We start from the raw sequence: 27,765 nt of genomic DNA, 5'->3' as shown, positions 1-27,765 counted from the left end.
TTTTTTGGATTGACTGTATGGTCACATGTCTTTCTTAGTTAATGTGGCATGTACATTTTGGTGGGTTATTTATTGTCTTTTATTAACCTGCTTGGTTTATTTATTTTTGCATTGGTCCTGGACCTTTGTCATTTTCAAAGATTTGCATTGTTTATAAATGTGCCTATTGTATATTTTTAATGCATTTGTACTGTATGTGTATTTATGTCAACTTTTTATAATTATTACAGCCCTGACGAAGTTCCCGTGGCACTAGGGAACAAAACGCGTTGGCTGTGTGCCGGTTTTAATCAAGAAGTTTTTTGGCCAACAAGTGTGTTTCCTGTCTGACTTCCATCAGAGTGCACCTTCCTTTCTTGTGGATTGATTTAACAAAATGGTTAGGTGAAATTGAGGTGGCAAGGTGGGCAAAAGGTGATAGAATGGGATGTAACACTGAGACATTGCTAGGGTCTGAGATTAATTCAAGAGGTTTACGGTGACAATGGGGGTGAAATGTGATCATGGGGAGTTCGAGGACCTATCTCATATCTTCAAATTGCACACTGCATATTTATTTTCTGTATATTTGCATATAGCCGGCAATTCCTTTTGGGCGCATGAGGTTTTCTCACCAGTGTCTATCCCTCGGGAACACAAACGTTGCTAACTGCAAATAGTGCTGGGACTGCTGAGTAGGTACTGGTCCCTCAGGTCCAGCAATGCTCGACAGATGTTCCAGGGCACCAGAGAAGCAATATATTCGAGGGAGAGCAGTGGGTAATAGTCTGACAGAAACTAGAGTGAGTCAGAATGCTTTCGGCAAGAACACCACCAGCAGCACAGAAAGTAAGCCTTTCCCGGGGCAAACCAGTGGCGTAAGAACCTTGATGCCCCCCCTGCACGGTACCAGGAGTTTGGGGCCCCCCACACCGCGTGAGCCTATGCTACGCCAGTGCACATTACGTTCCCCGGGTGTTGCTGTGCTCTATAGACTGAAAGACGAAATGAAAGTAGAAATTAGATTATTTTTAACAGTTTTGTGGAGTAAAGGATGCGATGTCTGTCGCTGCTTGATCGAGATCAGACTATCAAAGGTCAGATATGTTCTTCAGACAGACTGCTATTATGGTTTTTAACACGAAGATAGATGTTCACGTGCATACTTTCACTGCCATTGTGTTGCTACATTTAGTGGCTCTTTGAATAGTATGAAAGGACGCTTTATAGCACATATTCAATTTAGCACATGTGCTTGTTTTTCAAACCGAAATGTGTTTGAAATACAGCAATAGCAAATGAAAACCAAATAAGACAAATTTCCCGTAATCATGAAGTGTTACTAAATATCTTTTTTTGCATTTAAAACACATCAGGAAAAATAGTTTTAACATGTTTGATGCCTAAAGTATAAAGTCGATTGACTTTTGTTTGTGTATTTATTTCTGTTGCTTACATAGCACAGCTCTACCCATCCAATGTAAGTCTGTTACAGTAATAACAATTTTACCTGTGAGACATAGTGAACAGAGAACATATTGAGGTTGAAACGATCATCTCATCAAGCAGATTTTTCTCGAGGAAGACTTGTTGCGGGGAGATTTGTACAATGAAAAGATGAGGAAGGTGAAAATAATAAGTTAAGGTAGATCGAGCATGCGCATTCCGCACTTTCAGGTGTTCCCTTAAACTTTTTTTAGGTCTCGCTGGGCCCCAGCGCTTGCGCTGGCTCGAAGAGACATTTTGTATGTGGGATTTTCAAAGTGCTGCTGGCTGGCCTAACGCTTGCGTTCACGCGATCGTGCACGCACGCAGCCGGCCGCCAGCAGCACTTTGAAAACTCATGTGCGTCATCGCGATCACTTTCGCTTTCAGAGCGATCGCGATGACGCACGCGCGCACTCAACTCCTCCCCCACCACATTTTGCGTCTCCGGCCTCTCGCGCGCGGCCAACGCTTGTTTACTATTTGGTTTGGCCTGGCTTCTTATGCCGATTTTACTTCATCACGCCAAACATACCATTGGTGGCGATCTCTTAGATCTGATGCCGCTTTGCCTTTGAGGCAGTGCGGCGCTTTAGTCCTTGCAATTTTCGCATCGAGCAAAACAGTTTTGTGGTAGCAGGCTCTATCGGGCTGTTAGATGACATGCCGCCGATACATAAACATTAAGAGGTCATTGAAGTCTTTACTCGTGTATTTTATTTCCCTGTCCTTTTTTCTCTGTAAGCGCACCGAGGCCGGAGGGTCTTTAGACGCCTGATACAAACCTCAAACTGAATTCGATTATTTTGCAGAAAGCAGCGCGGACAAGTTAGGTCCCATGTCTGAAGTGCGAGGTTGCAAGCTAGCGATACGGCTGAAATCCAGGCTTCCCCTTACTTCACACGCTGTTTGATCCTCCACAGATCTCTCCTGTTTATCCTCTTCTCACCCTCCTTGAGCTCACATTGTCAGCGCTTACAAACATGCCGAGTCCCAAGATTAAAGCACTATTTAGAACATCTGAAATTTGCAATATCAGAATCAAACTCGCTACTGCAGCACCGCCAGCCAAGGACAATACGTCAGCTTTTAATTAAACAAATGATAGGCGGGAACAGGACACAAGGTAAAACAGTCCATATTAAAACTGAATTGTTTACATTAAAAAAAGGCGGCTACCGGGCTTCAAAGGTAAATTATTAGTGAAGATTGAACAGTAAACAGTAAGATAACTGGACTGGCAGAAATGTACATGGCAGGCGCCCCCCTCCCCCAATACAATTACCGAATCCGGCCGGGTGCATTTTAGGTGCAGTGTTTCTGCCTTAGTGGGCACTCTTGAATGGGTGGGCACGTCTTGAATGTCTGATCCACACACGGTGGGGTACGTGCCCCGCTGCCGCATCTGTGCGAGCGCCTCTGCAGTCACTGGCAGGTTAAAGGGCGAGCAGGGAGGGAAGTGTCCTAGCGTCACCGGGCTGACATAGCAGCAACCGGTCAAAACAAGCATTTGCAATGCAATAGATCTCGCATTTACGCGAGTTTAAGCTATTGGCATTGTAAATGACAATGCCTTTTATTTATGTTTCAAAAACGAAAACAAAAATAAAAGGCATTATTTGCATTGTCAAAAGCTAGACCTATTGCATTGCAAATGCTTGTTAATCTTTCTTTTCAGTGATATTCTATTTTCATTTAAAGTTGATAGAATGTAAAAACTAAAAACAACAGTATGTTGTACCATAGCAGATAAGTCTAATGCATCAGTTGCATAATGTGCTGTTTGTTTTAATTTTGGTTTTAATTTTAGAGAGATGACAGGGGATAATTGGTGTTATTATTGGGCACACCTCTTGACGAATCTGTGACCACAGATGAAGTCCTCCCAACCCTCAGTTCAGGGTGTCAAAGCAACCCTTAGCAGGGGCATAGTAAGGGGGGAGGTGCAGAGGTGGGGGTCCGCCCTGAGGGAGGCACATGTTTTAGGGGCAGCGGCCTCCGCCCAGCTCCTAACTGCTGGCAAGGGGCTGCAATCAACAGAAACCTCCCTCCGCTCTTCAGTGTGGCCGCCGCAGGGAGGCAAACGCAGGGCCCGCCCCAGGCTGTGTAAGGTCTAGCTACACCACCGACCCTTATTAAGGTGTTACTATTATTGTGGAGGTAGAGAATTATTTTCCCACGAGTAAACGTTCTAGGTTGAGCTAAAAGTAGGGAACTGTTTTTTAGACCTATGTCTGGCACTCGATGAGCTGAAATATACTAAAGATAAATGCGCTAGTACAGGTGAATTCATCCCCTTTCTCTTTTTCATTTTGATCATACCCGAGGTATCCACCAATAAAGGTGTTTTCTTTGGGTTTACCTACCGATTCATATATTAACATTGATTCTGCCATTATCCAATATTTCTTATCAAAAACTCCCTCGTACTGAGGTTGGGTTTGCCCTGGCAGTATCATCTTATCAGGGTGGGATGCAGTTGCCTTTGATGAAGCATGTCACAAGCGTGTGGGTCTGTTGAGGCTGCCTCATCCATTACATACTCTATAGTTAACGTTACCAGGTTGTTGCTGATCAACTGAATACTGCTATGCACTATCAAATATTTTGTAATTTTGTCTCATCATTAGTACTGTTGTCTTATATGAAACTCTTTCTATCTTTATAATCAATTTCCATTTGTCCCGCCATCTTAAAGGTACGAATGTTTCCTCTTATATTCATGTTTAAGTCAGTAGCATTCAAGTGACTTAGGATCCAATAAAGACATAATTATTAATGTTCCCAAATAATGTGAGGACCCCAACCGGGCCATGCACTGTTCTGGATCAAGGCTGAATTTGCATATTCTAACATTTTAAAGAAAAGTGGCCAGCTCTGGGCATGACAGAAGAGTGTGAACCCTATCACACAGGTCTAAGTATTTATTCAATAGTAATGAATACACTCTGGTAAATAATATAATTGATATCTCAAATTATATTGTATCCATGTAAGGTTTAAATTTATAACCACACTATGGGTTTTTGTTTATTCAGAAAACTCTATCTTTAGGTCTTTAGACCATTTAGCTCTTAATTTCTTATGGTCATGTTTGATGAATTTATTTATTTGCCCTTTAGCCGTTGCGCTATACCCTCTGATAGAAAATCTTTTAAATGCAATATTTTCAACTTGTGAAGGTGATATACAAACAATGTTTGTGGTGTTGGATAGCTGAAGCAGAGAAGACGCTCAAGTGGAGTTCTATCATTGGTCCATTGGCATATTGTTGAAACACAATGCTATTATCTGTGAGTTGAGCAAAAAGCAGCTCCATATAAAGGTTGAAGACAACAGACGCAGTAGCAGGAGACAGTATCATGAGGGACTCCACAAATGAAAGGTATCTTTTTGTGGCCTGGCAGTGCTAATGAGAACAAACTGTTGTAGTTTGAGAAGGAAGGCAGGGAACCAGTGAAGGTAAATTCAATTCACAATTTGAGGGTGCACATGTGGTTGGGTGATTAAACAGAGCACCTTGAGGAGAATTTTCCCTTTTATTGAAAGCCATTGTTATTGACATCTAACCTCCAACACCTCATTGTTTTTCCTAAGAATGTCTTTCTCATTATCACCTTTTTCTTTCCATCATTTAACATCAACCAGCTACTGGTCATTCACTGTTAAGCCTCCCTAATGCAGGCCTGTAATGAATCCTGATCCCACAGATCCTCCACTCTCACAATTGCCTGGGGGTCACTGACAATATTAAATACAACTATGCAAACGGAGGGCCGTGAGGAAATGCATGTGATCTGTGTGGTTGATTTCACTAAGGGCCCGATTTTGAGTTTTGATGGGGTGGGTGGTACTCCATTGCTGCACCCCCGCACCGCAAGACTCACCACTACCTGCCTGCCTGCCACATTACAAGTTATTTGTAGTCGGGCGGGCAGTGTGGTGTTTTCAGGGTGGTGCCTCTTTCAAAGAATGTGGAGTACAATGACTGGTCCTTGCAGCTTGCCCAGCCCTAACAGGGCGATTAGCACTGAAAAAATCTGGGGCTCATTGAGATGTTCTTAAAAGAAAATGCAAAACTATTCAATGCAGTAACAATTTAAAATCAAGTGTTTCTTTTACACATAAGCAAATTAATAAAAATAAAATAAATGCAGGTCACAAAAGTGAACAAAACATGATTTTAGATCAAGTGCACATGTTCCTTCCCTGCATTAATAACATGATGAACAAAATAGTTATTTCAGAACACAGTTTCTGTTTCAAACAGATTATCTTTTTCTGTACCTGAGGCACAAAATGGATAAACAGTTAATTCAGGTCACAATCTCGTAACATATCAGGTTGTTTTCATTAGAAACACGGATGCTCATATAGAATGTAGAGTGTGACAAAGTGGCCAGCCAGGCCAGCTGAGAATATGGCCTCCACCAACCTGGCGGAGGACCCTCCACCATAATTAATGATCCATACCATGTAGGTTGAAATCTCCTCATGGGAGCAGCGGCTATAGGAAACAAGAACTGGAAAAGCCAGTTGGTCAGGGTTTGTCTGACAAAAGTTTGGCTCTGTCAATGCATGTTTTCCGATGTTTTTATAAAACATTTAAGGGGCAGCAGAGGCCCTTAATAATATATATTTTATATAAGAAGAAAGCAAAGACATATGTTCTCAGAAAGCATACATTGCCATTATAGTCCTTGGCACTGAAGGAAACTTTGTATGCACTCCTGTGAAAGAGCAGAATGCCGTCACTCACAGTGAAGTCATCCAATGGCCAAGGTGGGCTGACCCTTTTCACTATAATGTATGCTGTAGAGGCCAGTGTGCAGAAGGATCATGTGAATGACACAATAGCAGGCCAAAGTATCAAGGGTGCTGCATGAAGGCTCCTAGAAGTCTATTATGCACATAATGTACTAAAATCAAAAGGTCGCCTGATCTTAAATACTTATACCCTTCCGGCATACTGACCGAGAAAGACAGGAGCTAGAACAGCTTTTGAACTATTACCCCTCTCACTATACATTGCTGATATAATCCCTGTGGCAAACTGACATTGCCTTTCAGCAAACCTTCACAATAAATTGAAACATACTTTTACACATGAGAGGTACTTCAAGGAGAAAAAGCGGCCAGATGGAGGATGAAGGATGTGCTAGAAAGGTCCTTTTGTAGATATTAATGCACTTTAATTGTGTAATAAGATGTTTCAGTGAGTTATTGCAGTGATTGCAGAGATGTGCTTGTAATATGGAGCTCATATGTTTATATTGGGTAGGCTTTTATTCTTGTGAAGTTCTGTAAGTAAATATTGCACTGGAACTGTGCATAGCCACTTCTAAATTTCTTTTAAATTTATCATTTTGGGAGTGTGCATTTTACTGAAGAAGAATGCTCCAAGAACTCAAAAAGTATGGAGAAAGACAGTCAGTTTTCTTATGTGAATGATTAATAAACAGTTTGGAAAATTTAAAATGTTCTCACTACACTAAAAAAAATGTAAAATAAAATATTGTGATACAAGAATATTAAGTCGGAAATTTAGGGCCTGATTTAGAGTTTGGCAGACTGGATAACTCCATCTCTATTGAGACAGGTATCCCTTCCAGCGTAGTACAAGTCTGTTATGTCCTATGGCACATGTAATATAGTGGAGAGGATATCTGTCACATTTGTGACGGGGTAACCCGTCTGCCAAACTGTAAATCACGCCCATAGTCAATTAAAAAACAATATTGTGAGACAGAATATAGAATGTAAGAATATGTTTTCTGGGCATATATATAATATTTTTTTTTAAATCTAATTGTATTACATCTGTAAGAAATTGGGGTATTTGTTAAGAGGGGAAGGGATGACCCACAATAAGAAACAACCTCAATCCTTTCTAGGTAGAATCACTTAAGTCATTAAATTATCCTGAGATCAACCCCCTCATAGCTATGGGACAGTGCAGACAGGCTTAATTTAGAGGTAATGTGTAAGGTTTTTATACAGTACTTTTAGATATGATATTCTTCTTTTTCTCCAACTTTTTGCCTTCACCTCTCCTGTTTCCTGGTTGTTGTCTTTAGGACTCTTTGTACTTTACCACTGCTTTCCAGTGATAACATGTGTGTGCTCTCTCCATAAAACATGTTAAGGTTGGCCTATGTCTCGTTGGCACATTTAATTTATTTGTAAGTACCTAGTAAATGGTACTACATGTATACAGGGCCCACAAATTAAACGCTATAGCAGACCTGCAGCCCTCATTGTGGCCTCTACTAAAGTAGCACTGTAAATCATGTCTTGGGCCTGCCCTTCAGTCTGTTGTACAGTTTTAAACGATATTGTGACCTCACAATATAAACCTCTTGCCAGGCATAATCCTTCCTTTTGAAAAAGTATGTCACCCATAGGGTGTACTTACGTTTTACATGTCTGGCAAAGTTGGTTTTCACTGTAAGGCATACCTCTCCCATTGACTAACACTGAGTTACCCTATTACATTTAATAAGTACTTCTTGGTTTCTTTTGAATCGTAATAATAAATCCTCTTTCATTTTACAAAATTGCCACTTTTCTAAACTTGCAAAAGAAACAAGTGATAGACGGAATGCTGGACAATGCAAACATTCACCCCCAGTCACAAGGATCTGGGTTAAATCCATCATTTTTTTGCTCACCCCACTACCCTAGTTTTGACCCAGCCATATGCCAATCAGTCTTGACCCTGTCCCTTGTGGGAACAGTCCAGCCGAACTGCCAAGCCAGGTCCTCCCTGGACCGGAAACAAGCATCCGCGGACCAGTTACAGGGCATCACCCTTCATCAGCCATGCTAGCTGGAATCCAGTGGTGTAGTCAGCACAGGACCCATGTCTGGGGATACCCTTCACACTTAGGGCGACATATGCAAAAGAAACAAGGGAACGGGCGGAATGCTGGAAAATGCAAACATTCACCCCCAGTCGCAAGGATCTGGGTTAAATCCATCATTCTTTTGCTCACCACACCACCCCAGTTTGAACCAAACCATATGCAAATCAGTCTTGACCCTGTTCCTTGTGGGAACTGTCCACCCGAACTGACAAGCCAGGTCCTACCTAGACCGGAAACAAGCATCCTGAGACCGGTTTCAGGGCATCACCCTTCATCAGCCAGGCTAGCTTGAATCCAGTGGTGTAGTGAGCTCCCCATGCCACTGGAATCAAGCTATCTTGGCTGAAGAGGGGTGAAACCCCAAAAATGGTCCTAGGATGCTTGTTTCCAGTCCAGGGAGGACCTGGCTTGGCAGTTTAGGCTGGACTGATCCCATGAGGCAAAGGGTCAAGACTGATTTGCATATGGATGGGTTCAAACTGGAATGGCATGGAACCAAGGATGCCTCATACAAGCCTCCTTCAAAATCCTGGAAATCTGTCATCTCTATACAGGAAGATGAGATTGTCAACCTGATCTCCACATCTAAGCCCACCTCACACGCTCTAGATCCTCTTCCGCCACAACTGACCAAAAAGCTTAAACTCTGACTTGCCCCGCTCCGGTGCAAGATCATTAACAGTTCCCTGAGATCCGGAGTCATCCCTGACTGCCTCCAAGTAGGGCAAAAACAGGCAGAGACAAAAAAGATCTGAATAATTGCAGACCAGTCTCGAACTTACCTCTTCTATCCAAAACCCTAGAAAGATGCGTGCTCCTGCAAATAACTCAACACCTGGATAGCATCAACCTACTCGATGCCCACCAATCGGGCTTTAGAAAGGGCTGCAGCACGGAAACTGCGATCCTCAACGTCATTGACGACATACACAAATCACTGAATGCAGACAAATGCTGCCTTCTTATTCACCTAGATCTCTGTACTGGGGTGAATGTATGACATTGTTCTACATACTGTCTGTTGGACTTGGCCCTTTTTGCAGGGTCATCCATGAACGTTTTGCCGTCCTCCTATATTTTTTCTGACCTGTTGTTGGCTGTTTTATGACTCTGGGCACTTTACCACTGCTGATTAGCGCTGAAGTGCATATTCTCTCCCTATTGTAAATGAATGTATTGATTAGTGATTTCATGATTGACTGATTTGGTTTACTTGTCAGACCCTAGTATAGTGCACTGAGTGTGCCCAGGGCTTGTAAATCAAAATGCTGCTGGTGGGCTTGCAGCACTGGTTGTGCCGCCCACTGAAGCAGCCTTGAAAAATGTGTCTAAGGTCAGCCATTGCAGAGCCTGTGTGCAGTCTGGTACTGTCATGCTGACTGGGCCAGTGCACCCACTTGCCGGTCCCTAAATCTTCCCTTTTCTTCACATCAGACACCCCTATGGTAGGCCCAAGGGCAGGGTGCATTGTAAGGATAAGGTAGGACATGCCCTGGTGTGTGTGTCATGTTCTAATAGTGAATTACAGCCATTTTCGTTTTTCACTATTGCAAGGTTCCACAGGCCAGAATGGGCTGTTAGATTATGTGGGGCCCGATTCACAGAACTAACTTAAGACAAAATCCTAAACTTACTAGCATTTTGGTATTCACAGAAGGCACTTACGCATTTTGATATTCACAGAAGACACTTACTCACTTTGGTATTCACAGAAGTTAGGAGTCCTAACTTTAGGACTCCTAAATGCCTTCTGTGAAAACCGAAAGTCTTAAAATTAGGATTTTTCTCAGTTTAGGAGTCCTAAAGTTAGGCCTCCTAACTTTACTACTACTAAACTGAGAAAAAACCTAATTTTAAGGCTTTCGGTATTCACAGAAGGCATTTAGGAGTCCTAAAGTTAGGAGTCCTAACTTTACTACTACTAAATTGAGAAAAATCCTAATTTTAAGACTTTTGGTATTCACAGAAGGCATTTAGGAGTCCTAAAGTTAGGAGTCCTAACTATACTACTACTAAACTGAGAAAAATCCTAATTTTAAGGCTTTCGGTATTCACATAAGGCATTTAGGAGTCCTAAACTTAGGACTCCTAACTTCTGTGAATACCGAAATGAGTAAGTGCCTTCTGTGAATACCAAAATGAGTAAGTGCCTTCTGTGATTTCCAAAATGGTAGTAAGTTTAGGATTTTGTCTTAAGTTAGTTCTGTGAATCGGGCCCGACATGTTTATAATCTTAACTGACTCAGAAAACATGGTAGAAATTTGAGTTTAGTATGCCTAAACTGAGAATGATAAAATACACCTTTTTAGTGAAGGTGGTTTTAACATTCTGTGTTTGAAAATACCACTTATAGAAAGTAGGTATTTTCTTGTCTAACCTTTCAAGCCTGCCTCTGCTATGTTGTGTATTCCTTTGTCTGGTTTCTGTGAGTGACAGTGCTGGGGGATTCCAAAAGACAGGATGAGTCAGCCCAGTGGTGAATAGAGAGATCTGCATCTAGATGGGAGGGAGGAGTTGCACCTGGGACCTGAATAGGATAGCGCCTGCCCCCCACAGTGCTGGCTCCACCCCCTGTGGTGCGTCTGATGTCTCAGGTCCTGTGCTCTACATGCCACTGGAATCAAGCTATCCTGGCTGAAGAGGGGTGAAACCCCAAAACCGGTCCTAGGATGCTTGTTTCCAGTCCAGGGAGGACCTGGCTTGGCGGTTGGGGCTGGACTGTTCCCATGAGGCACAGGGTCAAGACTGATTTGCATATGGCTAGGTTCAAACTGGAATGGCATGGTGAGCAACAAAATGATGGATTTAGACCCAGATCTCTGTACTGGGTGAATGTATGACATTGTTCTGCATTCTGTTTTTGTACTTTTCGAAACTTGGCATTTTTGTGTCTTAACCAACCGCGGCCCATGCAGGTAGAACGGTGGGGCCAGGTTGGGGTGGGATTTTGACGGACGACAAGGAGGGAAAATGAATTATTTATAACATTTTCCCTCGTCATCCTCCATCGAAATTTCCCCCTACCCGGCCCCACCGCTCTTACCTGCACGGGCCAAGGCTGGTCCTAACCAATTGTGCCTTTCTGCCAGTATTCTTGGTCACGTGACTGTGAAAGGCTCTATTGTTGGGGTTTGTGTATTGCTTCCACACAGTGAGACAAAAGGGCTTAGCTGTAGAAAGAGCATCCACATATAAGCACTAGCAACACCCAGTCATCTGGGAGGACGACTGGGGAGATGCTGTACCTAGACCGGCCTACACTTGAAATGATTTTGCCTTTAGCATACACAAGACAGTTTGGAGCCGTGACCAGGGAAAGAACTTTCTAGAGCCAGCATTGGGGTTAGGAAAGGGAGTCCCCACACATGAAGGCTGTCACCATGTATAAATATTGGAGCTCCAAAGCTACTCATTAGAACACTTCTGGGCCTTTGAAAGATTCAGAAGAAGAACTGCCCTGCTGCCAGAAGACTGCCTTGTAGCTTGAAGAACTTACTTGCTGTTTGAGAAGGAAGATTGGTCCTGTTTGGCTGCATCCTAGGCTAAGCAGAATGATTCCAAGGGTAACTTGGCTGACACAACAAGCTTCAGAGGCCTCCCAGGAACTGCCCAGCTGACATGCTGCAACTGGACCTGCTGGAACCCGCAAATAGATATACCTGAGCCCTGAGACTGGCCTCTGCTGGAGTGAGAATTGATCCCCAAGCGGTGCACCCCCCAGGTCCTAAACCTTTGGCTTGTATCAGGGAGAGCTTCTCTAAAAAATCCTGAGATTTGGGCTCGATGTGACCAGGCCAATTCTTGCCAAGTCTTTGCAGCTGGAGCCAACTGCCAACGTGAAGTTACTGCAAGACCTGCTATTTGTGCCGACAGCAGCCATCTGCAACAGCTGAAAAAGGTAAGCCTGCACTTCGTGCTAGAGCAGCAACAACCCATGATGACTGCCAACGTAAAACTTCAGTGAAAACGAGATGTTTGCACTACAGCGCTGTTAGAAATGGGAAGCCCTGGTTGGCGTTGGTAAGTACCAGCGACAAGCAGGGACCCTTCACTTCCAGTCAGGGCATAGGATTACCCCTAAGAATAACCCCTGCTCACCTTCAAGGTTGCGTGGCGTGAGCAGACAAATCTAATCTCCAGGCGTTATACAGTTAAGCATTTGAGAGCCTACACACAGTAAACACATTAGTTGCAGCACAGTGGGACACAGGTCAGGTTTTTATAAAAATACGTAGGCTTTATGCTAATATTGATTTCTTATGCAGGCTTAAGTACAAGACCATCAATAACGTTTTTAAATGCACGCAATACTGTTTTGGATCAAGAGTTCTCTTATGAATGGGCTTAATGTCAGGTTTGTGCAGATCGTACTTCTTGGGGCGGTCCCCTGCGGGTCGAGGTGAAACAACGAGTCTTTACCGTAAGACGGACCCGCTGGTCCGCGGTTTGCACTCTTAGGTGCGATGCGCACAAAATACCAGACAGGCATTTTGGACGACGCGGGGCCACCAAAAGACGGTCTTCTGCAGCTCCTGGCAGGCAGGTCCTGGCTCTCAGCAAGCGCCGTGATGCGGGGTGTTGGGGCGGGACCTCCAGAGGTGCTGCGGAGGGGTCGGGCTGCGGCAAAGTCCGGGACGTGAGATTTCTTCTTGGTGAGGTTGCGTCCTCCGGGGCGGCAAGGCGGCACTCAGCTGCCTGTACGTGGCGTACAGGGTGGCTTTTCGGGTGCGGCGCAGCCTCGGGGGTGAGACACAGTGTGAGAGGGTACGCTTGTAGTCTTACGCACCGTCCTTCTCTTGGAACTGCAATTAGAGGTCGTGGTGGCTGACGGCGGTGGCGGTGCGGCTCTGGTCGTGAAGGGGAGAGCGAGTCAGGTGCGGGGTGGCCCCAGCGGGACAAGGTGCGAGCTACGGCTTCACTCAGCGGAGGCACACAGTGTCGGGCGGCACCAGCACGGACTCGAGGTACTTCAAGGCAAATAAAGATTGCGAGGCACACTCAGCGACGGCGTCAGTGGGGCACGAGCATAGGCAGTCCAGCAGCTCGTGTTTGAAGGGGGAAAGAGCGCAATGGTCCTGCGGCTCAGTTCAGGGGGCAAGCTCGCTTCCAAGCCATTGGAGATTTGTTCACAAAAGCACAGGTTGATTCAAAGAAAGTCTTTCTCAGTTTTTTCCTCTCCTTCTTGCAGCAAGGCCCCCACCACAGGCCAGTCTCCCAGGTCAGAGACAGTAGTCCTCCATACAGCTTTCCCAGGTCCTTCTCGTTGGGCAGAGATTCTTCTTGACACAAACAGGATCTGATTTCTTAGGAGCAGGGCTCCTACATTTATACTACATTTCTTTTGTTCTCCCAGGCCAGGGGGGCCCTTGCCTAGTTCAGTCCGGTTTCTGAGCACTTTGTTTTTGCGATGCAAGCTGTTTCTTTCAGGGTGCAGGGCAGAGGCATCAGGCGCTCCACAGGGGGTGGAGCCAGCATTGTGGTGGCAGAGCACACTCCTATTCAGAGTCCAGGTGTACTCCTCCCACTCATCTATCTGCCAATCTTCCTATTCACCACCAGGCTACCTAGCCCTGCCCATCTGGGTTTCCCCAGCCCTGTCACTCACACAAGCCAGACAGCAGATACACATCACGCAGAGGCGGGCTGAAATGGTTAGACAAGCAAAGGCCAACTTTCTAAAAGTGGCATTTGCAAACGCAGAATATTAAAATAAACCTTACTAAAAAGATGTACCTTATTATTCTGAGTTCAGGCATACTAAACTCGATTTTCTACCATGTTCCCTGGGTCTGTTAGGATCATAGGATGTAACAATCTTAACAGCCCATTCTGGCCTATGAGAACAGGTAGCCTTACAATAATGAAAAACGAAAATGGCTGAAATTCACTATTAGGACATGCCACACACATCAGGGCTTGTCCTACCTTATGATTACAATGCACCATAGGTGTGACTAATATGAAGTTAAGGGAAGGTTTAGGGACTGGCAAGTGTGTGCACTTGCGCAGTCAGCATGACAGTACCAGACTGCACGCAGGTTCTGCAATGGCAGACCTTAGACATATTTTACCAGGCCGCTTCTGTGGGTGGCACAACCAGTGCTGCAAGCCCACCAGCGGCATTTGTATTTACACGCCCTGGCACTCCTGGTGCACTTTACTGGGGTCTCATAGTAAACCAAATAAGCCAATCATGGAATCCAACCAACATATACATTTTACATAGGCAGCACTTGCACCGTGGCACTGGTTGGCAGTGGCACAGTGCTCTGAGCGGCCAACACCATAAAAACACATGAGGCACAGCGACAAAAAGTGGAAGGGAGACTCACGCCAAGGTGCCAGGTCTAACACATGTCCCCTCCAGCTGAAAAGTGGGGAGAACTACCCTACCCCAGGTAGTTCCTCATCACTAAGGCGGAAAAATCTGGACAGATCGTCAGCATTGGCGTGATCTGTACCAGGGCGATGTTCCACCGTGAAATCCATACCCTGTAGGGAAATGGACCACCTCAACAGCTTTGGATTCTCACCCCTCATATGCATCAACCATCTGAGGGGCCTGTGGTCTGTCTGAACTCGGAAGTGAGACCCAAACAGGTAGGGTCTTAGCTTCTTCAGCGCCCAGACCACAGCAAATGCCTCACGCTCAATAGCACTCCATCTCTGTTCCCGTGGTAGTAACCTCCTGCTAATAAAGGCTACAGGTTGATCTAGGCCCTCTTCATTAATCTGTGAAAGAACAGCCCCCACACCATGCTCTGAAGCGTCTGTCTGAACGATAAACTCTTTGGAGAAGTTGGGAGCCAAAAGCACAGGCGCCGTGCACATAGCAGCTTTCAGGGCCTCAAAAGATTTCTGACAGGTGTCAGTCCAAATCACATTCCTGGGCTGCTTCCTTGAAGTCAGCGCTGTCAAGGGGGCAACAATTTTGCCATACCCTTTGACAAACCTCCTGTAGTACCTGGTGAGACCTAGGAAGGCTCTCACCTCTGTCTGGGTTTTGGGCGACTCCCAATTTAGGATGGTTTCTATCTTGGGTTGAAGGGGTGCCACCTGGCCACTCCCAACTTGGTGCCCGAAGTACACCACTGAACCCTGCCCGATCTGGCACTTACTCGCCTTGACCGTGAGGCCTGCCCTCCGCAGTGCCATCATCACTTCCCAGAGGTGGCGCAGGTGTTCCTCCCACGTGGAGCTGAACACTGCGATGTCATCCAGGTAGGCTGCACTGAACAAATCCAGTCCAACCAACACCTGGTTGACCAACCTCTGGAAGGTGGCAGGGGCATTCTTCATCCCAAAGGGCATAACCCGGAACTGGTAGTGCCCATCAGGGGTGGAAAAGGCTGACCTCTCTTTGGCCCCATCGGTCAAGGCGATCTGCCAATACCCAGACGTTAAATCAAACGTGCTGAGGTAGTTGGCTGCCCCTAGTCGATCTATGAGCTCATCATTGAGTCCTCTGTAGTCCACACAGAACCGGAGTTTGGGTGTGGCTCCCGGCACTGCAGCCTTTGGGACCAAGACCACTGGGCTGGCCCAAGGACTGCTTGAGGACTCAATTACCCCAAGGGCAAACATCTTGGAGACCTCCTCCTTGATGCAGGCCCTTACCCTGTCAGTCACCCTGTAGGCCTTGTGCCGCACAGGTGTACTATCCCTAGTGTCCACATCATGGACACACCAATCAGTGACACCGGGAATCAGGGAAAACAGGTCAGAGAATTGTCCCAGTAACTGGTGACAATCGTCCTGTTGTTCAGGGGTCAGGGTGGAAGAGAGGATGACACCATCCACTGACCCATCTTGCTCTTTGGCTGACAGGAGGTCAGGAAGAGGCTCAGTCTCCTCCTCCATCCCAGCATCTGTCGCTAAGAGCATGCCCACTTGGGACCTCTCCTAGTGGGGCTTGAGGCGGTTGACATGAAGGACCCTTAAGGGGTTCCTTGGAGACCGCAAGTCCACCAAGTAGGTAACAGGACTCTTGCGCTCCACAACCTCAAAGGGACCGGTCCACTTATCCTGGAGCGCACAGGGCTCCACGGGGACCAAGACCCATACCTTCTGTCCAGGCTGAAGCTCTACCAGAGTGGCATTCTGGTCGTACCACCGCTTCATCTCCTCCTGGCTGGCTTCCAGGTTTGCCTCGGCAAGTTCCCTGAAACGCCTAGTCTGGTTCCTGAAGGCCAGCATGTAGCTATATACATTCTGGGGAGGTTTCCTGGGAGATTGCTCCCAGCCTTCCTTGACCAGACTGCGAGGTCCTCTCACTGGGTGTCCGTACAGAAGCTCAAAGGGGCTGAACCCTAGAGACTTCTGTGGCACCTCTCTGTAAGCAAAGAGAAGGCATGGTAAGAGAACGTCCCACTTATGCCTCATGGGTTCCTCAAGACCCATTATCATGCCCTTTAGGGTTCGGTTGAATCTCTCAACCAACCCGTTTCCTTGGGGGTGGTAAGGTGTGGTGAACTTGTAGGTTACACCACACTCTTGCCAAAGGGATTTCATATATTTAGATATGAAATTGGTACCCCGGTCAGACACCACCTCTAGAGGGAATCCCACTCGGGAGAAAATTCCCATCAGCGCACGTCCCACCATGGGGGCCGTCACTGTCTTTTGAGGGATGGCTTCTGGGTACCGGGTGGCATGGTCCACCAGGACCAGGACGAACCTATTGCCTTTCGCTGTCCTGGGATCCAGTGGCCCTACAATGTCAATCCCCACTCGCTGGAATGGGGTTCCGACCACAGGGAATGGATGGAGTGGAGCCTTCTGCTTCCTTCCACTCTTCCCACTTGCCTGGCAAGTCTGGCAGGTCCTGCAGTGAGTGACTGAACTACTGCGCATTTGGGGCCAAAAGAAGTGGGTGACAAGCCTTTCAAAGGTCTTGTCCTGCCCCAAATGTCCTGCCAATGGCACATCGTGAGCCAGCCCCAGTAGGAAGGCTCTGAAGCGCTGGGGTACCACCAGCACACGGGCTGACCCAGGCTCAGCAACCTCAGGCTCAGAATACAGGAGGTCATTCTCCCAGTAAATGAAATGTGTTCCAGACTGATCACCGTTGGCCCGGTCTGCAGCCTGCTGCCGCATACCCACGAGAGAAGGGCACTCTTTCTGCTCCCTGCAGAATTCCTTCCTGGTGGGTCCTCATTCTTGCTGCCAATGGGTCAGCTCAGGCAGGTCCCCCAGTTCAGCTATCTGTTCCCCTGTAGGTTCCAGGGCATCCCCCTCAAGGTCAGCTTCCTCCTGGGCCGTGGGAGCTTCAGGGGCCAGTTTCCCGTTCCCCCTGCCTCTTCTCCCTAAGGCCGGTTCCTGGGCCTCCCTCTCAGGCTCCAGGTCCTCTTGAGCACCTCTCCTCGCTTTCATGGACCGTGTGGTGACACGCGCCCAATCTGGCATACCCAACATCTCCAGGTGAGCACTCTGCTCCACCTTAGCCCAAGGTGAGCTCTCCAGATCGTTCCCCAACAGACAGTCTACAGGCATGGCGGGCCTCACAGCTACCTGAAGAGTACCAGAGACCCCCCCCACTCAAAGGGAACCTGAGCCACCGGGCAGTGACTCTCGGTGTTGTCGGCGGCAACAACCGGATAGAATGCTCCTGGGACAACCTGCTCCTGAGACACCAGGTGGCGCTTGACAGCCGTCACACTGGCTCCTGTGTCTCTGAGAGCTTCAACCCTATGGCCATTTATGGTCACCCACTGCCTGTATTTTTTAGTGTTCTCAGGCAGCTGGGTTTTGGGGACCACTTCACGATCTCCTAAAAAAAACAGGGACATTTCTACTGAACCTCACCCACCTTGGACACCCATCTCTCCACCCAGGGCTACACTAGCCATCTGCCGGGGGGTTGCACCAGTGGGTGCTGGTTTACCAAACTGGCGACACTTGGGATCATTGGCAAAATGACCCAGCTCACCACATCTGTAACAGGTTGGGGGCCCTCTTTGAACAGGGGTACCTGTAGGGGCCCCAGTCGGTTTCTGGGGTGGGGGAGGCTGAGAAACTTTCCCTTGGTTCCCTTGGGGATTACTTTGGGGCCTCTTCTGGAACTCCCTCTGTTTTCGCTTGTCCCCCCCGCTCTTCTTCTGGGGACCCTGCCCACCTTTGGCGGAGTCTCCCACAGGACCCTTGTGGACCCTGGTACTGACCCAGCGGTCCGCCTCCTCAGCAAGCTTCCTAGGGTTAGTCAGCCTACTATCAATCAGGTGTTGGCGTAGCTCAGGAAAACAATTACTGGACAAGTGCTCCCATGCCATTAAATCAAGAAGCCCTTGAAAATTATCACTTGCTACCCTTCACCCAACCATCCAGTGCTCTGCAAAAAAAAGTCACATACTCCACATACGTACTATTGGGAAACTTAGTGCAACCCCTGAATCTCTGCTTATACATTTCAGGAGTTAACCCATAACTAGCCATTAAAGGATCCTTCATATGGGGTAAGAGTTATACACATCTGAGGGCAAATCTAGCAGTGTGTCTCGCCCCTCCCTCAAGAACCGCCCCCACATCCCCGCTCCCCAATCCTTCTCAGGGACCTGGTGGGAGGACATGGCTTCGTAGTCTTTGAACCACTGCCCTATGTCATCATTTAAAAAAAAATCCGTCACTACATCTTTGGGTATGTACACTCTGGACTCTACCTGCACTGGGGGTGTGCTGCCACCAGAGGGAGTGCTTCTCAACCCCTGGGCTTTCAACTAAAGCTCCCTCAATTTCGTTTCATGCTCGATTCGGCTTTTTATATCTTCCATTCCCAGCCTTTTTTGTTCCATTGCCAGTTGTCCATTTAGTTTCGCCATCTCTAACTCATGAGCTCTGGTTTCCTTCCTGTCAGCCAACTCCTCTGGCGACAGGCCTCTGCCTGAGCTAGCGAAGCTCTCTGCCTGTTCAATTTCCTCCATGTCATTAGAGGGTTTCCTTGACTCCATCCAGGCCCTCAGTGCCTTTAGGTATTGAGCGTTGTGCCTAAATCCAGTTTTGGAAACTCCAAATTTGTTGCAGAAGCCCTTCAGCTGTGTTACTGTATAGCTTTCTAGTCTCTCTTCTTCCCATTCAATACCTTCAATGTCAGAGACTACAGATTCTGCTCTCTCCACAATGCTTGAACCAGGCATGATTCTTTTAACAACTGGCGATTTCCCAGAAAAATGCGAATAAATGTAAGTGTTTGCACTATTGGGTCTGAACTCACTACGTGGTGATTAATTATTCACTGCGTATAAACCACAAATGCAAATTCAAAAAATCCCACCGCTGATCACCAATGTTAGAAATGGGAACCCCTGGTTGGCGTCGGTAAGTACCAGAGACAAGCAGGGACCCTTCACTTCCAGTCAGGGCATAGGATTACCCCTAAGAATAACCCCTGCTCACCCTCAAGGTTGCGCGGTGCGAGCAGACAAGGCTAATCTCCAGGTGTTATACAGTTAAGCATTTGAGAGCATACACACAGTAAACACATTAGTTGCACCACAGAGGGACACCAGTCAGGTTTTTATAAAAGTACGTAGGGGCAGATTTACAATAACTGGCGCATCCTTGCATATCAGCAGGGATGCGCCACTTATTGTGCGCCACAGCTCCGCCACCATGGATGCGCCGCATTTACAATGCGGCGCACCATGGGGCAAAAACGGCCCAGATGCGTGACGCATCTGTGCTTTAAAAGTGTCGCATTGCTGGAGTTGCATCGCAAGTGCGACGCAGCTCCAGCAATGGTCTGGGGGGCCCTATCTTGTTAATGCTGCGTCAATCTTTATGCCTGCTTCAGGCAGGCGCAGGGTTTTGATGCAGCATGGGCCTAAAAGTGACTTGTAGATTTCACTCAGCCACTCTTAGGAGGTGTTCCTCTGCCGGAACGCCCCCCCTGCGCAGGAACGCCTACATGTGGTGCAGGGCTTTACAACGTAACGCATCTCCCAGATGCGTCACGTTGTAAGTACCCCGCACCATGGCGCAGGATTTGCGCCGCTGCTGCGTCACAAAACTGATGCAACGGCGGCATAAATGAGGCGCAAGGGGCTTGTAAATCTGCCCCGTAGACTTTATGAAAATATAGATTTCTTATGAAGGCTTAAGTACAAGACCATCAATAACGTTTTTAAATGCACGCAATACTGTTTTGGATCAAGAGTTCTCTTATGAATGGGCTTAAAGTCAGGTTTGTGCAGATCGTACTTCTTGGGGCGGTCCCCTGCGGGACGAGGTGAAATAACGAGTCTTTACAGTAAGATGGACCCGCTGGTCCGCGGTGTGCACTCTTAGGTGCGATGCGCACGAAATACCTGACAGGCGTTTTGGATGACGCGGGGCCACCAAAAGACGGTCGTCGGCAGCTCCTGGCAGGCAGGTCCGGCTCTCAGCAAGCGATGCGGGGCATTGGGGGGGGACCTCCGAAGGTGCTGCGGAGGGGTCGGTCTGCGGCAAAGTCCGGGACGGGAGATTCCTTCTTGGCGAGGTTGTTTCCTCCGGGGCGGCAAGGCGGCAGTCAGTAGCCTGTACGCGGCGTACAAGGTGGCTTTTCGGGTGCGGCGCGGCCTCGGGGGGTGAGACACAGTGGGAGAGGGTACGCTTGTAGTCGTACGCACCGTCCTTCTCTTGGAACTGCAATTAGATGTCGTGGCGGCTGACGGCGGTGCAGCTCTGGTCGTGAAGGGGAGAGCGAGTCAGGTGCGGGGCGGCCCCAGCGGGACATGGTGCGAGCTACAGCTTCACTCAGCGGAGGCACACAGTGTCAGGCTGCACCAGCATGGCCTCGAGGTACTTCAGGGCAAATAAAGATTGCGAGGCACACTCAGCGACGGCGTCAGCGGGGCACGAGCATAGGCAGTCCAGCAGCTCGTGTTTGAAGGGGGAAAGAGCCCAATGGTCCTGGGGCTCAGTTCAGGGGGCAAGCTCTTGGAGATTTGTTCACAAAAGCACAAGATGATTCAAAGAAAGTCTTTCTCAGTCTTTCTCAGTCTTTTCCTCTCCTTCTTGCAGCAAGGCACCCACCACAGGCCAGTCTCCCAGGTCAGAGACAGTAGTCCTCCATGCAGCTTCCCCAGGTCCTTCTCGTCGGGCAGAGGTTCTTCTTGGCGCAAACAGGATCTGATTTCTTAGGAGCAGGGCTCCTACATTTATACTACATTTCTTTTGTTCTCCCAGGCCGGGGGGCCCTTGCCTAGTTCAGTCCGGTTTCTGAGCACTTTGTTTTTGTGATGCAGGCTGTTTCTTTCAGGGTGCAGGGCAGAGCCATCAGATGCTCCACAGGGGGTGGAGCCAACATTGTGATGGCAGAGCACACTCCTATTCAGAGTCCAGGTGTACTCCTCCCACCCATCTATCTGCCAATCTTCCTATTCACCACCAGGCTACCTAGCCCTGCCCATCTGGGTTTCCCCAGCTGGCTGAAATGGTTAGGCAAGCAAAGGCCAACTTTATAAAAGTGTCATTTGCAAATGCAGAATATTAAAATAAACCTTACTAAAAGATGTACCTTATTATTCTGAGTTCAGGCATACTAAACTCGATTTTCTACCATGTTCCCTGGGTCTGTTAGAATCATAGGATGTAACAATCTTAACAGCCCATTCTGGCCTATGAGAACAGGTAGCCTTACAATAGTGAAAAACAAAAATGGCTGAAATTCACTATTAGGACATGCCACACACATCAGGGCTTGTCATACCTTATGCTTACAATGCACCCTGCCCTTGGGCCTACCATAGGGGTGACTAATATGAAGTTAAGGGAAGGTTTAGGGACTGGCAAGTGTGTGCACTTGCGCAGTCAGCATGACAGTACCAGACTGCACGCAGGTTCTGCAATGGCAGACCTTAGACATATTTTACCAGGCCGCTTCTGTGGGTGGAACAACCAGTGCTGCAAGCCCACCAGCGGCATTTGTATTTACATGCCCTGGCACTCCTGGTGCACTTTACTGGGGTCTGATAGCAAACCAAATAAGCCAATCATGGAATCCAACAACATATACATTTTACATAGGGAGCACTTGCACCGTGGCACTGGTTGGCAGTGGCACAGTGCTCTGAGTGGCCACCACCATAAAAACACATGAGGCACAGCGACAAAAAGTGGAAGGAAGACTCACGCCAAGGTGCCAGGTCTAACAAGTGCTCTCCATGATGCTCAACCTGCTCTTCTCATCAAAGCCTTCTCCTCGCAGCCTCCTCCAATGCAAACAAAACTCTTCAAGCTACACCGAGCTGGTAACTCTTCAGCTGGAATTACATGGTCCTGTTATCTCACCCACATTCTGTTGCGGTCGGCCTGAACTTGTGATTTCCCCTGATCTAATATCACCATATGACAACAATTGATGCATTTTGCTTTTAGACACTATTTTTACCTAAAACTTTGAAATTACATTTCTCCGGTACTACTGATTGGATTCTTGTTGTGATAGTATTACTTTACTCTATTGTTTTTAAATTAGTTTTGGGATATTTCTTGTGTTGTATTTTCACCTATTACTGTATGTGTGCTACATTAAGGCTTCACACATTGCATCTAAGTAAAGTCTGGCTGATGTGTGCCAAGCTACCAGAGGGTTAAGCACAGACTTATATACTGAGTTTTGTCATTCACCCTGACACGTATTGTGGTTGTTACCTGAGTTTTGTTTCTACTCCCCCAACAAGAAGCACAGGGGTATATTCACAAGAACATGTGATAACTACCGCAAGAGTAGCGTAATGCAACTTTCAATATCGCAGCCTATTGCGGGAAAATAAACCCGTGTCAACATGGAATTCACAACAAGGCGGTACCATTTGATAGTCACCAGATAACGTGCCAAATCTCTGCGTGAAAATCAAAGCCACACCACATAAATGTGATACACGAACGCAAAAAAACATGCGATGAGGCCTACCGCGGTACAAAAAGTAGCAAAAACCAGCCACGGGCCGGCAAATCCCATGCTTCTGGCGGAAACAATGCACCATAAAAACCACAGACAAAATACACCAAAAACAATCCAAAGTGCGTAGCAACATGGATGCACCCTGACACAGCACAGTGGCCAACTCGAACCCCACAACCCCCACAGACTACCAGCAAGAAACAACAGGGTCTGAGAAGGCCAAGGAGAAGAGGGAGAGGAAGACGGGGTGCAGAACGCAGGAAAACAAGACTAGCGTCACAGAGGTGACAGAACACTACCAGCAATTGACCCCCTAGCAGACCACCTCGATTGCAGTTGGAGCACTGAGGAGGCCAATCCAGGAATCCAATAGGCGCCGGCATGACGTGACTACCTAAACCAGGCAAAAACCCGCTGCCAACAGGAAGGTAGCAACGGCGACAGGAGGTGGCAGTCCAGCGCCACCGGAGGAGCTGAAGGAAACCCAGGCCACAGTCATCAGTGTGGAGACGGTGCAAGGAGTAGGGAATATGGGCACAGCTCTAGAGGACCTGACACAACATCATCAGGGAGTGAAACGAACAGGGACTGGGGGATGGATAGAGTGGGCACAATGACATACATGCACAATGAGGTGTAGCACACTGCACACCCACAATCACCCAGGTCCATATTCCCGATCCCCTTGGCACACTGCAGTACACACACATAGCAGGAACAGCACACCCACATTGACGACAATGAGGAATAACGTGCATAGCCGACACTGCAGAACAGAGGACACAACTGGCTCCGCACATGCACAGAAACATGCCTACTACATCTGACGGAGCCGGAAACTGTGAAATGGAAATGTACGCGTACGACCTCACATCTGTCATGTAGACCAAATGTACACTGTCCCGCAGAAGAATCCAACACCCCCAAACAGTTACAATGTACATTGCCATAAAGTCTGCATGCAAACCTGCACAATGCGCCAACATATATGTCAATGCAAAGTCCATACGCACCTCACCTTCACATCGCAGAGGGGCACACAACACCTTCAGCAGAGCATAGAATACAGCACATCAGTGATGCCGGAGAGAACCACCACACCGTCAACACTGATGACCTACAACAGCACAAGGATAACCCATGCAACCCCCACCAGGACCCGGACAGCCAACCTACTCAGAGGAGAACACCGAGCCTGCAACAGACCACACAGCAGGAAGCACCCGCAAGCACAGTTGGCTCACATCTCTTCACCCACCCACACATCGCACCCCAATTCCATGTTCCTGCACGCCAAAAGGAGGTGGCACATTAGGTGTGGGTGCAGGCCGAACTCTAGAAATATTAACCAGGACACATACATAGGTGTCTATCACCCGTCAGGAGCCACCAACACCCCAGTAAGGAGACCCACACTGCCATAGAGACACATGCAGATGCACAGTCACAGTACAGAACCACGGGCAGGGGCACTCAAATTGCAGTCACACACCCATATTTGCTCTGTGCATGATGACCCTGGCCACTCCCCTTACAAATTGAGTGGGTGACGACAAAGCTACATGTCCAAGCTCCAATCTGCTGCATGCGGTGACACGTCTCTGCATCTTATGTAGACAGACACCAGTGCAACGGAAACACAAAACACATGCATAAAAGAGTCACCTGCTGAGCAGCATGGAGGGAGCCGGAGAAATTCCATAGGACAGCCAACATGCAAACAGAAGTGTCCGTGAGTTGCAGTGCCCTGGGGATGGGACACTAGAGGTGAGCGCGCCCATGTGAAGAAAAAGTCTCGGATTGTGTCCCTCCGACAGATACCTGATGCAGATGCAGAGGGGTGTGTCATACCTGCATCATCTTCCCCATCAACGTGGCCGATGGAGAAGGAGCTCTTCCCAAGTGCTCCAGAGGTAAGGGATCGCCATCGGTTTAAATCCCTGATAAACCTGTCCCATCGAACCGAAACATTGACAGTTTTAATCCAGCAAATAACTCTTACCTGATCTAGAAGCTTTCAACCCCTACGCTCGGACGAGACAAGCTGTGAGCTCCTCGACATCTCCTATCAGCACGACAATTGCTTCGAGGTCAAACTCCAGGCTATGGATCGGGCCCCGGAGACTCACTCCTCAACCCACACCATCGGCACTGTGGCTGGACTAGGCCCGTTCTTCACCCCATGTGTTCAGTGACTGCCTTTCACCGGTGATGCCCCTCGCATCCTATGATTTGACACCCCCCTCATCTCATGAGAGTTATTCGAACATATGCCCCAGCTCATCACTTCAGAGCTGCAGTGGTCTGCATGGGATCCATGACTGTTATCTGCCGAGTCTCCGCAACCCGCACCGCTCTGAGTCTTGCAAGGCCCGCTCCTGGCTCGTCCAATGAGAAAGGCCTCAATCTGAAGAGCCCCTGTCCTTCTCGAACTGCCGCACCTCCTCCACTAAAGGACCCCAACGATACAGAGCCGCCCGAGTGCTCTGCCCCACCATTTCCGAGCTGAAACACAGGCTTCCACAGGAGCCGCCTGAATACTTTTCCCCACACTCACAACAACGCTAGTTTCTGGGCCGGGGGGGCATCAATCCTCAGCTCGCATCTATGATTGGCGGGACGCTAGCGACTCCTGATGAGCCCGACTCATCAGAGCTGTCACATCGCCCTGCTATGAGACAGTGGGAATGCCGCCTCACCTACGTGAAGCTGGGCAGAGCCAAGATGCCGATCTAAGTTGAGGAAACTACATGCTGGCAGGACCTGAATATGAACATTTAGGTGAGCTTTTTTTCTTTGGAGGAGGTTTCCATGAGACTCTCATGGCTTGGGGTGAGACAAGACTGCTGTCCCAGACTTATTGAAATTAATATTGAAATTAATACTTCTCCTACATATGAGCACAGTGCTTTCTCTCCCTCTCACCACAAAATGGTTGCCATCCGATCACCCTGTCTACAAATAGTAAGTGAAAGAGGACTAAAATACTGGAAACTAACAAATGACTTCATCTGCTAGATAAGCTAGACCCAACCTAATAGTGGCCATTTTGGAATGGCTTATCCAAATCGAGTTACCACTGAAGGATTTATGGGCTGAGATTCAATCACAGGAAACTCACTACCCACCTATATATATATACATATATATATATATATATATATATGTATATATATATATATATATATATATATATATACATATGATTTCCAAAAGTCTTTCACAATGCAACAATAATGCAAGCAGCAGGAAGAGACTACTCCGTGGCACAAAATAAAGTGCTTTATTCTTCTAACAGCAGCATGACGCGTTTCGACCGGGGAACCCGGTCTTGATCACATGACATGTACAAAGATCATAGAGTTTAAATAGCGTGTAGAATGCCGCCAAAACTGCTAACCAAAAAATAAAAATAGAAAACATACTATATGCACAAAATCACTACAGGTCTGACAAATTATTTTGCGACAGAATTTTCATCCATACATTCTAAAATTAAACCAACAGGCTAAAACAATAGATTTAAAATATTGAATTATTGTTTTTATATTCTATTAAACCCCTGTGAACAGTATGAGCGAAAAATAATTTAATAAATATATACAAATATATATCTATAAAAATATCACGCTACAATATATACTGAAAAATAGGGGGATAAAAATATCTTGGGCAAGTGCCCATAGACTGTCGGTAAAGATAGGCTTGCATGTGAAGCAGATCAGACCTGTAAACCTGATTCAGTTAATAGCTCAATGCATAATAATAAATCCACATAAAAAATTATAAATAAATCAACAGATGAATATTAAATCACACTCGATGATGAACAGAAAAAAATTATTCTGTGAGCAAAAAAGTGCAGATGTAACAAACTAATAAAGTGATTGTCAATAGAATGGCAAATGTAACCCAAGCCCAGCACTGTGCAAGCAAATAATGCAACATAGTAGGAAGTTTGTCCGGAGAGCAAATTCCAGAATTAGGATAAGTAAATTCATAAATATGTACATTCATTTATGAAAAACAGTACAGAATAAATTCTATTGTATAAATTATGTACTGAACAATCCTAATGGAGAGAGCAACAAACTGGACAAATACCTATAATATATGACAATATATCTCAAACAGAAGAGTAGAGAAAATGGTGGGATACCATAATTCCCAATCTAATAACCACCAGCTAAAAATCAATCCAATCACAAACACCCCATCAGTATCGAGAATAAAACCAGTAAAATCGCAAGATAAAACCAGCTAAAAACGATGTAGAAGGAGTATAAAAGGATCGAAATAAAACACAACTTGGTGGAGAAAAAAGTCTCAAATCTAATATAGCATGTAAAATATAAGAAGAAAATTTGTATAGAGTAGCAATGTCGAAAAATCGTCTACAGAATCATAATCATTGATAGGTTCAATCAGTCAAGAATGTTAAATAAGGGAAGATCAATTCATTTTACACATTATAGGAAATTATGAAGGTCTTCCCCAGTATTTAACCCGTTAGGAATCTTGGTGACCAAAAGTAAAATGTAGTGGCTTTCCAA

The sequence above is a fragment of the Triturus cristatus genome, chromosome 4_1, assembly GCF_964204655.1.
Source record: "Triturus cristatus chromosome 4_1, aTriCri1.1, whole genome shotgun sequence".
In the NCBI taxonomy this organism is placed as follows: domain Eukaryota; kingdom Metazoa; phylum Chordata; class Amphibia; order Caudata; family Salamandridae; genus Triturus; species Triturus cristatus.
The sequence above is the reverse complement of the archived record's forward strand: the minus strand, read 5'-3'. Positions refer to the sequence as shown.